The sequence below is a fragment of the Macrotis lagotis genome, chromosome 2, assembly GCF_037893015.1.
Source record: "Macrotis lagotis isolate mMagLag1 chromosome 2, bilby.v1.9.chrom.fasta, whole genome shotgun sequence".
In the NCBI taxonomy this organism is placed as follows: domain Eukaryota; kingdom Metazoa; phylum Chordata; class Mammalia; order Peramelemorphia; family Peramelidae; genus Macrotis; species Macrotis lagotis.
The window spans coordinates 51,283,910-51,299,218 of record NC_133659.1 but is presented as its reverse complement, the minus strand read 5'-3'; the positions used below and the strand labels follow the sequence as shown (position 1 = coordinate 51,299,218).

Below are 15,309 nucleotides of genomic sequence, written 5' to 3'. Positions count from 1 at the left end.
ACAACCCATCTCCTCCACTACAAGTTCTTTGTAGGTATTCTTTGAAGTATTTTGAAGGTGTCAACTATTTTACTTTTCTTTGCATCCCCTATTTCATGGCAAAGTTGCTATTATTGAACCATTTTCAGGCTTGTCTGATTATTGATGACTCCATTTTGAGTTTTCTTGATAGAGATAGTGAATGGTTTACCATTTGCTACTCCAGATTAATTTACAGAGGAGGAAACAGAGGCAAATTATGTTAATTAACTCACCCAGAGTCACATAACTAGTACATAGAATTTGAGGTGGAATTTGGACTTGTGAATATATCTTCCTATTTCTAGGTTTTGCACTCTATTCTCTATGCTATATAACTTACCATTAACACAGTATTTTGTACTTAACTCACTTTGAAGCTGCTTATTCTTTGACTGTCAACATCTCAGTGTTTTAAGAAATTCTTTTTGTCTATACAGTAGCAGAAAAAGTCCCCCATCATCACTGGCATATGTTTCCCACAAATAAATCATCCTACACTAAATAAATCCTGGTTATAATCCCTATTTCTATCCCCCCCCAACAGTCAATCACTCCAAGTCATTAGAATTGAACATTAGGGAATGTAAAGTTTTCTTATTGAAATATTAATCTAATTCTATCCCAAATCATTCAATGTCACTTTATTTTCAATTATAAAATCCACAATTAACTTAATAATATATAAAAGTTTTGAAGAAAAAAAAATATATATATACATACACTTATGTATGTTTATGTTTGTGTGTGTCCTAAATTGCACTTTCAGTTCTTAGTTTAAGTTGAGAGATAATAGAGTTTACAAAAATAATTTTTATTGTTAGCATCTAAAACTTAATCAAGGTTTCTGGTAGAGCATATAATGTAGTGTTTGTACTTTCCAAAATAAACATTTGACTGGGTCATTTACTGAGATACTAATTACAACTCTGGCTAAAATATATTTTATTTTCTTGTAATGTATTGGATGTTATTTATATAAAGAACAAATGGGAATACTCAGCATATTTCCATTTGATCAGCTTCTCATACATCTTTTGACTTATAATGACGAGTACTTTATCTACTAAAAATTTGATAAAGTCACTTTGCACTTTGTACTTTGGAAACATGAATATTTGGAGGGACTATTGCTTATAACTGCTGACTGAAATTTGTGTCTTTAGAGTTTGCTTAGGCAATTATCCATGGAAACCAAATATCCTCCAGTAACAGTATAAAAATTGTCTTTTGATTAACTATCTTCTAAAAGCAAGGAAGAGCAAAAAACATTTAATATTACTATTTAAACATACAGCATCTTCATTCCTTCACTGAAACAGCAAAAATGGAATCTCCTAAATTATCAACTATTTATGTTCATTCTAAAATATTTGAATTTTAAAGCAATCTCCTGAAATGTGTCAACTGTATTTTTAGTTATGGGAGTTTAGTTTTACTTTTTGTTTTCTTTAGTATTTGATGTAGAGGGAAAAAAATGTAAAGTATTCTATGGGAACACTTTTCAAAACTAGAATTTTGATTTCTGTCTGTTGCATTTACTAGCTATATAATATGGAACGATTCACAGACATTCAAAGATTTGTTTTCCTTATTTGTAAAATGGGAATAACAACATTTGAAATAACGTACTTCATTCTGAGAGGTCTATTTTCCTCAATCAACTTCAGATATTTATTTACAAGCTATGTGACTCTAGATAAAACTCAAGTTCTCTACTTCAGCTTCTTCTTCTGTAAAATCGTTATTTGGAAAGGATACCTTCTAAGATCCATACCTAATTTTAAAATTTTTGATCTTAGGATTTTTTAAATGGGGATATTCTTGAGCCTCAAGGACAATACACAATATAATGTGGCTTTGCAAAAATTAAGATCTTTTAAAATACCAGTTACTAATATCATTATTACTAATAATCATGACAACAAATAGGACTTTATAGGTATGGCCAACAATTGAGGAATTATTGACTAAGTATATGAATTAATATATTGTGCTATAATAAATGATAAGCAGACAGATTTCAGAAAAACCTGGAAAGACTTACATAAACTGATGCAGAGAGAAGTAAGCAGAAGAAAGAGAATGTTGGGCACATTAACAGTAACATTGTACTATGGTGAATTATGACTGACTTAACTTTTCTCTTCAATACAGTAGTCATATACTTATATAAATCATTTTTGCTCTAGCAAACTAATCAAAAATAAGATTTCTGATGTGACAAACACTATTTTATGTGTTTTTGTACAGCCACAAAATTGAAACAAACCTTGAGTTCTAGGTATTTACATTCTATTGGGAGAAAGGAAGACAATGCATATAAAGATAAATAATGTTGTATCCATAATCATCCCAAAACACATAATAATTAATGAAAAATAAATATTAAGCAGGAACATCAAGGAAGGACTCCTGAATTATGTTTGTTTTATATGATAGGTTGGTACCATTTAGCTCCTTCTTAGTCTTCATCTAAGGGGATTTGTTTATTGAAATACAAAAATTGTGGCTGCTAAGGCAACCTTTTTCAATGGGAAAAATTATACCTATATTTGCTAACATACATATTTCCTGCATTTTGTATGATAATAATAATAATATCTAGCATATAAGGTTTACAAATTACTTTACATATATGGTCTGAATCGATTCTCAAATGTGAGAGGGGTGCTATTACTGACCTCATTTTACAGATGAAGAATTTAAATAGATGAAAGATCATGTGAATTGCTCAGGGTCACCATGCTAGTGTATAAATTGAGCTCAAAATTAGATCTCTATCATTCCAAATACAACATTCTCTCCACTGTGCCATTAGCAGTTTAAATGATTTTGTAACAGTTTCTTTCACGATTGCTAAATAGCTGTTACAATATATTTTTAAACAATTACAAAATATTAAATTTTGCCCATGGAATCAATGAATAGTAATGTTATAAGTCCATCAGAACACATAGAAGTTGACTGGAGAATGATGAAGTTCTAAAATTGATAAAATTGTTCACACTGTGCTGAAATGCAGACAACTTAGCACATCTGCATGTGGATACCAAACACTACACATTGTATACCCCTTGTACTCACCATCTGAGTGGGGCTGGTCCCTCATGAAGATTGCAGACAGAAGGAAATGGAGGAAGTGAGGTTTGTAAATATAGGTTAGCATTTTAAGTATCCATGAATAGTGTGGCACCAGGTTTCTACAAACTAAAATGTGTTTTACATAATTCAGAACACATTTATTTTTTAGGTAAATGCTTGCTTGAATTAAATCTCTAGACCCCACTTTTTTTAGTTCACATATGATTTTTATTACCCAATTCCCTCATCCAGAACAATGACTGAGTAACCAGACACTCTCCCTTTCTATAGAGTCTTTGAAGATCAATCCAAATTTTGCCTGGAAAGGGGTCTTTTTACTGACTGAGAATTTCTCGAGTCTCTTGCCAGGTTCAAATCTTTCTACCTCTGCTTCATCTGCTGCCTCCTTCTCCCTCCTCCTCCCTCAAAAGTGTTATTCTCAGGCAGACATAATTTATTCTACAATACTTACTAAAGAAGTCCTTCCACATTCTTGCCAAAAAGCAAGTCTTTGCCAAATGGAATTCCTGTGAGTTGTTCTTTCAAAATCATGCCCTCCAACCTGAGGTGTAGCCAAATCACTATCTGGGCAGCCACAAGAGCTGTCATACTTTTCAAAGAATTTGGCAAGTGGTTGAAGGTACCATCTGCCCAAAACTGAACTTTTATTTTAACCAGAGCATGGGTCTTGAAGGACTATCTCTCAACTCTTGTAGCCACTTTAAAATGGCTCCAAAGGTATTGCCAGCTTCCTGACTGAATAAGCTTCTCTACTACCTTGAAATTTTTCTAAAGAGAAACATCTGTTCTCTAGACACTTGGCTCATTTTTTTCATTAAGACAGTATCCTCTCCTTTGTAAACTATTAGCCATTTTAGTACTCATGTTTTCACCAATCCCTGCTTCCCTACCCTCAATTCTAAGAGAGGTATTTTATTTTCTGTCCCAGGAACTATGAAAATGGTAACAATGTCCATGGCCTCAAATTAGCAGAGTATTAATAATTAGACTAATAGTAGCATGAAAAGAGTAATAGATTTCCTTCATATTGATTCCTTTCTTAAAGACCATGAACCACTGATATTGGTCTAATTTAGAATGCTACTGGAGCGACCTAGAAAAAATTCTTTTTCCTTCCTAATCATTTTTCTCCTACTTATAACCTTAGTCATCCCTTAAGATTCTACCCCGTAAAATAATTATTTTGTAATGTCAACAATGTATCTAGAATGTTCTTTGAAAGACAAATAGGATAAATGGATCTTAACTACATGTTTAGTATGTACTACATACTGTTCTAGGTACTGGGTTTCAGATTTTGAGGACAATGGGAAGAAAGGGAGAGGGAGAAAGCCTTCATACAGGCAACATATTAACAAGGGAGTGGTAGTCAATGGTGCGTTATACTTATGCTATGGGGTGATTGAAAGAGAAATGAAAGTTGTAACAGATAATAAAATATCTTGAGTAAATCTTAGTGTAAGAGTATTGAAAACCAAAGGGGATGTGGATATTTCCTAGTGTCTTTGTTTTACTTTCTTGTAATTGGATAATTGAATTAATTTGCCCAAATTTAGTTACTAATCAATTGGATAAATAGGGTCAGGGGTGGGGACTAGGCTGTGAACTAGAAAGATCAGTGAATTCCCTTTCTCAGAGATTGCGTTATGGATTCCACAAGTCCTAGATGAGCAAAAGCAGTTCAGTGGTGAAAGGTAGATAATGAAAATGCCTGAGTGATGGCTAGATGGCTGATGAGATAGTAAACTGAAGCACGTCCTGTTATCTAGGGCTAGTCGATAGATATTATAAGAAAATGAAATAGTTTATACATACTTAACAACCAATTTTCCTGAACTGACTTCTAAAGTGAGAAATTCAATTATGTGTGGATTGTCTTGCAGAGGATCTAGGGCCATGGATGCTTAAAATCCTCAGGTCTTAGATCTTGAACAGAACATAGTAGTTTAATCAGAAAACAGAAAAATGATTTATAGAATAGTTAGCTATAGATGCTCCATCCACATAATAGTGCAGCATCAGCAAAACTCATATAAATTCTAAGTTCATCACAAATTGTCGTCACATAAAACAAAAATATTTAATGAAAACATAACTACAGATAGAGTGTGGCATAAATCACACAATACTAGGTTTGGATCTAGTATGGCCTGAGTTTGTGGAAGGAGAAAGATGAAATAAAAGTAGAAACAAAGATCTGAGCTTCTGAGAATATCAATTTATTAGGCAATGCATGCCAACTGCCCAATAAATCAGGACCAGACCCTATGAGTTTTAACAACAGACCCCTAATACAGGAAAGAAAGAATATTATGCATTAAAATTATCAATCAAATAAAATCAATTTATTAAAAGAAAACATCTTGGACTGAAAATTAGGTAACCTGGTTTCTATTTAGAAGACAGATTAGAGACTTCTCAGGTTGCGAGGGGGGAAAGCAAATAGGTGCAATTTCCTGAAATCAGAAAGAAGATATCACTCAGGTGTCTGTATACAATCAAAGAAAGTCACAACAATAGCTAATTTATCTCTAGGAACCAGTTTTAAGATTTGACATATGCATTACTCATCATGCATAATTATGAGAAAGTTCCTTTCATTAATATTAGTTAATGGTCTTTAAGTAGCAAGTAGAAGTAGTCCAGCTTTCTAGTTATACAAGACTAGGTTAAAAAAATACAACAATATCCTCTTATAATTGCCACAGTTGAATACATTTTCCTTACAAGACATAAATTGGGCTTGCCCTGTCCATAATTTGATAGAAAGAAAATTGAGCTAGATTCAGAATTGAATCACAAAATTAAGTTGGTGTAGTTCACTCAATTCCTGTTACTACTTGATCTTTTGGTTCCTTCAGTTCCTTCATATTCAATTCCTCTAATACTAGCTAAGTGAATCTTGGCAAGTTAATTAATCTCTATGTACTTCAGGCCATTCTCTAGAACAAACTTTCTTCACATTTTCGAGTTGTGGATGATTTTGGCAATCTGGTAAATCCTGTGGTTCTTGTCTTGGAACAATGAATTGAAAAAAAACATTCTACAATTAAAAGCAATTATATAAGAACAAAATTTGAAAAAAAAGTTCATGGAGCCCATGTAGAAACTGTATACAGAATTTATCTAATTGCATAATACAGTGGACATAACATTGTCTCGGGAGTCAGAAAATTATGATTCCAAATATATCTCTAACATGACTTTTGTGAACTTGGAAGTCAATTATGATGCTCAGTTTACTCAATTGACATGTGATATTTATATGACCATATAAATCATTTCTAGCTCTAAACAGATGCTTCAATTTATCCTTTATCTGAATTGCAATCCACTTCTGTGGAAAGAGTTATAACAAAGAAAGTTATACCACTTTAATCATAGATTTTTTCAACTATTACTATGTGAATTCAGTTTAAAAAGCAGCAATGATTATTTAATCACCAGTTATTTGACAGTTGTATTATATTAGACACTGAGAAGAAGAAATGGATCTGTATTTTCATTGTTATAGAGAATTCTAAGATGAGGAAATACCATCTACAAATTCAGGACAGTATCTTTTCTGCAAATCATTGTTTTAGGGAGTTACCTGAGAAATGTTATATTTGAAAAGATATATGGGAGCACTAAATCATACATAATGGCTTCTACAGGTACAAATTGACTTAAAAATCATATACAGAAATTGTGTGAAATTGTATTTTTACTTTTAATTTTTTGATGATCTGAATTTACTTATTTTTATGATCCATTTTTTTCTTTTTTTAAATAAATATTTTATTTATTTTCCAATTATATACAATAGTAGTCTCTACCTATCATTTTTTGGATGAGTTTTGAATTTTACATTTTCCTCCACTCTCTGTTCCCAACCCCTAACCCCCACAGAAGGCAGTCTAACAATCTTTATATTGTTTCCATGCTACACATTGATCAAAATTGAATGTTTTCAGAGAAAAAAAAATCATATCCTTGAGTGAAAATAAAATTTTAGAGATAGCAAAATTATATAGTATGTTAAGAAACCTTTTTTTTTTTTTAAATGGAGGTAATAGTCTTTGATCTTTGTTTAAATCCCACAGTTCTTTTTCTGGATACAGATGGCATTCAAAGATTCCCTAAAATTGGACCTGATTTTTGCACTGATGAGATGAGGAAGTCCATTAAGATTTACCATCAACTCCATGGTGCTGTTATGATGTACAGTGTTCTTCTGGTTCTGCTCATCTCACTGAGCATCAGTGCACATGCATGTTTTTCCAGGTTTCTCTGAAATCCCATCCCTCCTGGTTTCTAATAGAACAACAGTGTTCCATAACATATATACATCACAAATTTGTTCATCTTTCCCAATTGTTGGACATCCACTCAATTTCCAATTCTTTGCTACCACAAACAGAGCTGCTATGAAAGTTTTTCTGCAAGTGATGCTTTTATCCTTTTTCATGATCTCTTCAGTGTATAGACCCAGTAGTGGTATTGTTGAATCAAAGGGGATGCATATTTTTATTGTCCTTTAGGCGTAATTCCAAATGGTTCTCCAGAAAGACTGGTCAGTTAACTGCTCCACCAACAATGTATTAGTGTCCCAGATTTCCCACATCCCTTCCAACATTGATCATTGAACTTTCTGGTCATATTGAGCAATCTGAATGGTGTTAGGGGGTACCTCAGAGATGCTTTGATTTTCATTTGTCTAATCAATTATGAATTCGAAAATCTTTCATATAAATAAAGATAGTTTTGATTTCCTGATCTGTAAATTGCCTTTGCATATCCTTTGACCATTTCTCAATTAGGGAATGACTTGTTTTTTTTTTTAATTTGATGCAGTTCTCTATATATTTCGGAGATGGATCCTTTGTTAGAAATACTAGTTGTAAAAATTGTTTCCAAATTTACTGCATTTCTTTAAATCTTGGTTATGGTGATTTTGTTTGTACAAAAATCTTTTAATTTAATGTAATCAAAATTATCCAGTTGTTTTTAATGATCTTCACTGTCTCTTCCTTTATCATAAACTGCTTCCCTTTCCATTGATATGACAGGTAAACTATTCCTTGTTCTCCTAGTTTGCTTATAATATTGCCCCTTTTTGTCTAAATCCTGCACATATTTTAATCTTACCTTGGTATAAGGTGTGAGAGGTTGATCTAGTTCAAGTTTCAGGCATACTGTCTTCCAATTTTCCCAACAGCTTTTATCAAAGAGAGAGTTCTTATCCCACAATCTAGATTCTTTGGATTTATCAAGAAGCAGGTTGCTATAATCATTTGTTGATGTATCTTTGCACCCAGTATATTCCATTGATCCATGACTGATGCTTTATAATATAATTTTTAAAATGGCACCTTCTTTGGTACTTTTTTCATAAAATCCCTTCACATTCTTGATTTTTGCTCCTCCATATGAATTTAGTTACAATTTTTTCCTACTGCATTAAAGTAGTTTTTGCAAGTTTATTTAGTAAGGCATTAAATAAGTAGTTTAATTTAGGTAGAATTGACATTTTTTTACTACATTAGCTCAGCCTATCCATGAGCAATTGATATTTGCCTAGTTATTTAATTCTGATTTTATTTGTGTGAAAGGTGTTTCATAGTTGTCTTCATAGAGTTTCTGAGTCTGCCTTGGCAGGTAAACTCACAAATATTTTATATTGTTTGAAGTCATTTGAAATGAGATTTCACTTTCTAGGTCCTGCTGCTGTGTCTTTCTGGTAATATATAGAAATGCTGAGGAATTATATGGATATAATTTATGTCCTGCAACTTTGCTACATTTACTAATTGTTTCTGTTAGTTTTTTAGATGATTTTTGAGGATTCTCTATGCAAACTATCATGTCATCTGCACAGAGTGAGAGTTTTGTTTCTTCCTTCCCAATTCTAATTCCTTCAATTATTTTTCTTCTCTTATTACTAAAGCTAATATTTCTAAAACATTTTGAATAGTAGAGGTGATAATGGGCATCCTTTCTTCACTTCTGATCTTATGTGAAATGACTCTAGCCTATCCCCATTGCATATAATGCTTATTGATGGTTTCAGATAGATACTGCTTAGTATTCTGAGGAACAATCCATTTATTCTCTAAGCTCTCCAGTGTTTTTTTTTTTTTTTTTGCAATGGGTGCTGTATTTTATCAAAGGGATTTTTCAGCATCTATTGAGATAATCATATGATTTCTGTTAGGTTTGTTATTGATATAGTCAATGATACTAACAATTTTCCTAATATTGAATCAACCCTGAATTCCTGGATGGATCCTGCGTGTTCATAGTGTATTATCTTAATGATAACTTGATGTAATCACTTTGTTAAGATTTTATTTAAGATTTTTGCATCTATATTCACTAGGAAAATTGGTCTATAGTTTTTTTTTTCTTTGTTTTTACCATTCCTACTTTAGGTATCAGCACCATATTGGTGTCATAGAAGGAGTTAGAAAGAGTTCTGTCTTCAACTATTTTTCTAAAGAGTTTATATAGAATTGAAATCAATTGTTCTTTAAATGTTTGATAGAATTCACTTGTGAATCCATCTGGCTCTGGAGATTTTTACTTAGGGATTTCAATGATGGCTTGTTGAATTTCTTCTATTGAGATGGGGTTATTTAGGTGTTTAATTTCCTCTTCATTTATCCTTGACACCATCTTTTTGCAAATATTCCTCCATTTCCATTAGATTATCAAATTTATTGGCATAGGGTTGGGGAAAATTATTCTGAATTATTACTTTAATTTCTTCCTCATTGATAGGGAGTTCATCTTTTTCATTTGTTACTAGTAATTTGATTGTGTTCTTTCTTTTTTAATGAAATGAATCAAAGGTTTATCAATTTTGTGTTTTTTTCATAAAACAAGCTTGATTTTATTTATTAGTCAATAGTTTTCTTGTTTTTGATTTTTATTAATTTCTCCTTTAATTTTTAGTATTTCTAATTTGTAATTTTTTAGTTGCATGTTAATTCATTTATTTCCTCTTTCTCTATTTTATTTATGTAAGCATTAGAGTATATAATGTGTACCCTAATATCTGCCTTGGCTGTGTCCCATAAGATTGGATATGCTGTCTCATTATTGTCATTAGGACATTTAGTTTCCAATTAGCTTTAGGTCTATCTCTCCATGGCACATTATTGCAAGTGATTTTTATTGCATTATGATCTGAGAAGGAAGTATTCACTATTTCTGCCTTTCTGCATTTGAATTTGAGATTTTATGCCCTACTACAAGGTCAATTTTGTGTAAGTGCCATGTCCTGCAAACAAAACAGTATATTTCTTTCTATGTCCATTCAGTTTTCTCCAAAGGTCTACCATGTCTAGGTTTTCGAACATCCTATTTACCTCTTTAACTTACTTCGTGTTAATTTTATGCTTAGATTTCTTTAAATCTTAGAGAGGTAGGTTGTGGTCTCCCATCAGTAGAGTTTTGCTGTCTATGTCTTCTTGTAACTCATTCAGCTTTTCCTCTAAGAATCTAGATGCTCTACCTCTTGGTGCTTACATATTTAAAATTGAAATTATTTCATTGTCTGTGGTACCTTTTAGGAGGATATAGTTTCCTTCCTTATTTCTTTTAATGAGATTCATTTTTTAAGCTGCTTTGTCTGAGATAAGGATTGCTACCCTTGCCTTTTTCACTTCAGCTGAAGTAAAATATATTATGCTCCAACCTTTTACCTTTACTCTATATTTATCTCTCTGCTTTGAATGAGTTTCTCATAAGCAGCATATTGTAGCATTCTTGTTTTTATTCTATTCTTCTATTCATTTATATTTTTGAGAGAGTTCATCCCATTCACATTCAAAGTTATAATTACTAATTCTTTATTAATCTCCATGCTATCTTCCTTCTGTTTGTATTTTCCCCTTTTTTCATCTTATCCTTATTCTTCAGTGCTTTGCTTCTGAATACTACCTCCTTCACGACTTTTGCCCCGCTTATGTCTAATCACCCTCCCCTTTCTTTCTCTTTCCCTTTGCCCCTTCTTCCTTCCCTTTTATTAGTTCTCTTTTCTTCACCCCTCTCCCATTCTCCTTTTAATACTTGAAAGGTAACATAAGTTTTGTAACTTAATTGAGTGTGTGTATGTTAATCCTTCTTTGAGCCAGATCTCATGAAAGTGAGATTCAGATGGTTATCTCCTCCTCCCTTCTTCCCCTCTATTGCAATAGGTCCTTTGGACCACTTCATGTTATGTGATTTACCCATTCAATCTCCTCTATTTCCTGTCTCTTTACTGACCCCACCCCCCCCTTTTAAAAATATATTGTTTTTAAATAATTCTATCAGAGTCATGGACAGGTCATGAGTGTCCATTACTTCTGGCTAAGTATATTCTCTCTAATAGAGTTACAGTTCTCAAGAGTTATGAGATTCTTTCTCCCATTTGGGGATATAACCAGTTTCATCTTATTGGATAGCAGTTTTATTTTATTTTATTTTATTTTTACCTTTTCATGTAACTCATGAGTCTCCTGTTTTTCCAAGTTTTCTATTTAGTTGGTCTTTTCATCAGGAAAAATTTGGAAGTCTACTATTTTGCTAAATGTCCAACTTTTGCCCTAGAAGAGAAGGCTCAGTTTTCATGGATAGTGAATTCTTGGCTGCATTCCAAGCTCCCTTGATCTTTCAAATACCATATTTCAGGGCCTTCAGTCCCTTAATGTTGATGCAGCCTGGCCCTGTGTAATCCTTACTGTGGCTCATTGGTATCTAAATTGTTTCTTTCTGGCTGCTTGTAGGATTTTCTCTTTTATCTGATAGTTCTAGAATTTGGTTACAATATTCCTTGATTTTTTATTTTGGGATACCTTTCAGAAGGGGATCAATGTAATTTTTCAATAATTATTTTCCCTCTAGTTCCATGATATTAAGGAAATTTTCCTTCTCTATATCTTGAAGTAGTGAACCCAGGATTTTTTATCTTCAATGTTTTCAAGAAGCCCAAGGATTGTTAAAATGTCTCTCCTGGATCTATTCTCTAGTTCAGTTTTCTTCTAATTTTAATTATTTTTGTTTTTGTCTAGCATATTATTGTTGTTTCATGATGTCATTAGTTTCCAAAGATTCCCTTCTTTTTTAAAAGAAGAATTTTCTTCATTTACCTTTTGACCTTTTCCAATTGGTCAATTTTATTTTTGAAGGAATTTTTAATTTGCCCAGCTGTGGTTTTGAGAGAATTATTTTCTTCTTGAATTTGTCCAATTATATTTTCCAGGGATTTGTTTTCTTGCTATATGGTGTTAATTTTCTCTTGTGCTTCTTTTCCCAGTTTTTCCAGTTGATTTCTAAACTCCCTCGGGATCTCTTCTAGAAGTCTTTTGGGGCTAGAGATCAATTCATATTCTCTTTAGAAGTAATAGATTTGTCTGAGTTAGGATTTTTGTTATCTAGGTAGCTTTCTATTGAGCCTCCTTTTTAATGTCTTTTCTTCATTTTCCTGGGATCTTGTGTTTGGGGAGGGGCTGGTTCACAGACCTTTGGAGTTGAAATCCCTAGAGGTTTAGCCCATTTTTCTTAGTAACTCTCAGTGGGACCAGCCAGTAGCATATGTTAGACGCTTTCTCTGGAGTGTCTGTGACTTCATTTGTTGCCCACTCCCTAGGCCAGCCAGGGGCAGGGGGGAGGGGGCAGCAGGATACTGATTATTTTTGAACAATGTGTGTTGTGCCCTGGGGCTGGACAGTTAATTTCCTTAATCCTCACTCAGTTCTGAAGCAGTTCTACTGCCCACACCTGAGTGGGGGTGGTTGTTACAGTTTTGCTCTGGGAAGAGTCACTTTCTCCCACAGGGATGTGTGTGTGTGTGTGGGGGGGGAACTCAATTAGAAACACAGGAATTCCCCTGAAAACATGGGACTCACATCTCTGGTCTCCCAGATGAGCTGAGCTGACCAGATTGTTATCTAACTGCCCTGTAAAACTGTCCCATCTGCTGCACTGGAACTCTCCCACCAGCTTTGCTGGAGCTCTCTTGCCTGCCACTCACACAGCCAAAGTTTCTGCATCTTTTCTCAGGTTAGTCCTCAGGCCTCACCCCACCACTCCTGTTCTGGCTCTCTGCTCTCTGCTCTTGGTCACCCACATTCCCCTGAGACAGGCCTTGTTGATAGATGGTCTTCTCCTAGCTTCTTTTTCTAGGTTTTGTGGATGCAAATTCTGTAAGGGGCTTGATTCATATTAGTTCTGAGGGAAAATTAGGAGATCTTAGAATATCGCTGGACTTCTCTCTGCTATCTTTGCATTTTAAAAATATTTCCTGTTGATATTTAATCTGGTTCACAGCATTCAGGATTATTGTAAATATGTGTTTGACACCTCTGGTCTGGGATACCAAGACTTTGTTAGCAGCAAGTATCCATTTCAAAATAAACCTTAATTTTTCAATGGACATATATTTATTTTTCCATTTCTCTATTACCTGAATCCCCTCTCTCTTCTACTTAAAAAAAATGTGTGACAAGTATACATGGTCTATTAAAAGAGATTCCCACATAAGCCTAGTCCAGAAACACTAGATTTATTCATTTTAGGAATATATCTTTCAGGTTATAGATATCATACTTCTTTGTCAGCATTAAGTAATGATTATATAGGGAAGCCAGGTGGTGCAGTAGATTCAGCACTGGCCTAGGATTCAGGAGGAAGGGTGTTCAAATCCAGGTTCAGACACTTACCATTTACTAGCTTTGTGTCTTTGGTCAAGTCACTTAACACTGATTGCCTCTCATTCAGGGCTATCTCCAGTTGTCTTGATTCATATCTGGACTCAGATGGCTCTGGAGGAGAAAGTGAGGCTGGTGATTTAGCACAGCCTCCCCTCCACCACTCAAATCCATTTCACATGCTTGTCATGGCATCATTTCCCTGATGCCTTGGTCTTCTTTGAAAATGAAGGACAGGGGGCTTCTCTCCGTCCTCCCTGGAGTCACAGGTGGCCTTTCCTCTTTCTCATCCTGAGGGAAACATGTCCAGGCTCAGGTGGGGCTACTGCAAACACAACAGTCCTATTCATTGGAATGAACTTTTCCCAATTGCTGATGGGGATCATCAATCTCCAATTGAGATCAATACAAAAGAAGTGAAATATGACTCTTCTCTTCGGCCTCTCAGTAGAAAATATGATCCAACCTCAGCTAAAATAATCAGCAATAGTGGTCATTCCTTCAGTGTGGACTTTGATGATTCAGAAGATAAATCAGTTCTGAGAGGAGGTCCCCTCACTGGAACCTACAGGCTACAACAGTTTCACCTTCACTGGGGCTCCACTGACGATCAGGGCTCTGAGCACACAGTAGATGGAACAAAATATGCAGCAGAGCTCCATGTGGTTCACTGGAATTCAGACAAGTACCCTAGCTTTATTGAGGCGGCTCATGAACCTGACGGATTGGCTGTTTTAGGTATTTTTTTTACAGGTTGGTGAACATAATTTACAACTGCAGAAAATTACTGATATTTTGGACTCCATTAAGTAAAAAGGGTAAACAAATCTGCTTCACCAATTTTGACCCAACAACTCTACTTCCTCCTTCCTGGGAATACTGGACATACCCTGGTTCCCTTACTGTTCCACCTCTATTGTAGAGTGTCACTTGGATAGTTTTAAAGCAGCCTTTAAGTATCAGCTCTCAACAGCTGGCCAAATTCTGAAGCCTCCTGTACACAGCTGAGGCTGAGGCAGCTGCCTTCTTGTTGAGCAACTACCACCCCCCACAAACTCTGAAGGGCCGGAATATGAGAGCCTCATTCTGCTAAGGTTCCCCTGAAAACAGCCAGAACAGAAGGGACTATAGAAGGCCTTCCCTTGAAATTCACTTGGAAGCTTTGCTTGATCCTTTGTGTATGGGCACAAGCATTAATGACTGGTCTAAAGCTGTGAATTAATTCTTGAGGAAAGAGCACTTTTGTTCTTTAAGGCAAAATATAATTTGGCCACTCCACATTGGCACATATTCACACTTCTGCATTAAATGTTTATCTTGTCTCAGCCTGTGAAATACCTTCATGTCTATTGGTGAGAAAGTATCCTAAACAATGCATCTTTCCAAGGAAGCCAAAATGCTCACTTTTATTAAAGAATTTCTAGTTAAAAACTTAATGTTGTGGCTTTAATGTTAGGATTTTATTACCCTTAACTCCAGTGAGTTTGCTTAGCAAATTAATTGAGAGTAT

General features: G+C 34.3%; 1 pseudogene; it reads left to right on the top strand.

Moving 5' to 3' along the window:
- Positions 1–14,101: 14,101 nt before the first annotated feature.
- On the top strand, positions 14,102–14,892 carry LOC141511863 (carbonic anhydrase 13 pseudogene; annotated as a pseudogene).
- The last annotated feature ends 417 nt before the right edge of the window (positions 14,893–15,309 follow it).